Raw genomic sequence first — 1,560 nt, 5'->3', positions numbered from 1 at the left:
TGTATATTGTATTATTTTCCTTTGGAGGGCATGCATAACACGCGCATAACAGCCAAGAGCCTGGCGCGGGAAACGTTGCCGCTGTTCCGAGTTTGTTCGTAAACTGTCAAAAAATGACAGGACTGCTTTTCAGATTTTCCGTCATTGTTAAATAAAATATTCGTTAAGCGACCACTGGGTCAGCAACACAGTACCAAGCGGAGAGAGTTTTTCCAGAGCAGCGGATATGTCAATGCCCAAACATCCAGTTTATAAAATACCTGGAAAATGCTGGACATTCTCATATTCCTAAAAAACCTGCTGGTGATGCTGAGTTTGAGTGACTAGTGGGCATTTGAGTTGAGTTACTTGAAAAACTAAAGTGAAACTTGATTAATCTTTATTGCAGGGTCTGATTATTAAATGTCCTTGTTATTTGTGAGATGCAGTGCGCATAAAGAAAATGCCTTACTTTGTTGGTAGCTACTGATAGCGTTACAAAAACACTGGTTTTCTTGTTCCAGGTTCTGTTACTGTCACTTTGTTTTGACACTTTAAAATACTGCTATCCTACAAAAATGGCTGTAAAAATCAGATTTTTTATTTTTCCCTTATTATTCAATATCGCGATAAATACCGTACCGTGACTTGCTTATTTCGCCGATATTATCGTACCGTGGTTTTGGGTACGTTACATCCCCTAATTCTAACTGTTGAGAACGAGCATGGTTTATATACTATCACGTTTAATCGCTGTTTTTATTCCGTTTTGCCAAAGACTTGATTAAAGTCGCTCGTAAACACAGGAGGTATGGAAACTTAAGAACACCAGTATGCTTGGTAAATGTACAGCTAATTATAACACAACAACATTAGTTGTATTTCCTTTAACTGGTGGATTATGGATATATAGTTGCTGATCGACAGCTGGAACACAAACTACCAAATACAAACAAATAATTCAGATCCAGTTGTCATGACTCCACTCTGGAGGGATTCCCTGATCATTTCTTACAGTTTCTCATCAAGGGGGTGTCTCCTGTCCCCGGTACAAACACACTGCCTGAGGAAGGTTAAGCTATGTGTATTTATTTTGTCATTAGACTTTTTCGGAGCACTTATTTATTTATTTTGGTGACGATCCGACCTCCATGCTGCTACTCTGGTTCAAACTGCATCCACCAAACCGTATGATTTATCTCGACCTCCCCAAAAGAACCAAAATCTGACATGGTGTGAGATGTCTTTTCTAGCTGTTCTGTCGTCATTTCCTGCAATCTTCTTCATAAAGTCAGTCAAAATGAATGAATGAATGGGCGTTTCTTTGACTATTTATAGGCAAATATGGGCGTTACGTGAAGTCCGCAAAAGCTGCACCGCATTTCGAGTCGATAGTGATTTATAAAGGGAAACCGGCGTAGGAAGTGCCGTACACACTTTCCTCGCCTGTATGCAATGTTCAGCGAATCGGAAAATGTATGTACCTATTTTTCGGATTTCTACTACGTAAGCAACCTTCCCACGTGAATCCTACGCACAGCGTTATGCATGAGGCCCCTGGACCCTGTTGAACAAAAGGTG

The sequence above is a fragment of the Notothenia coriiceps genome, unplaced genomic scaffold (genome assembly GCF_000735185.1).
Source record: "Notothenia coriiceps isolate Sejong01 unplaced genomic scaffold, NC01 NC01_scaffold00026169, whole genome shotgun sequence".
NCBI lineage: Eukaryota > Metazoa > Chordata > Actinopteri > Perciformes > Nototheniidae > Notothenia > Notothenia coriiceps.
The sequence above is the reverse complement of the archived record's forward strand: the minus strand, read 5'-3'. Positions refer to the sequence as shown.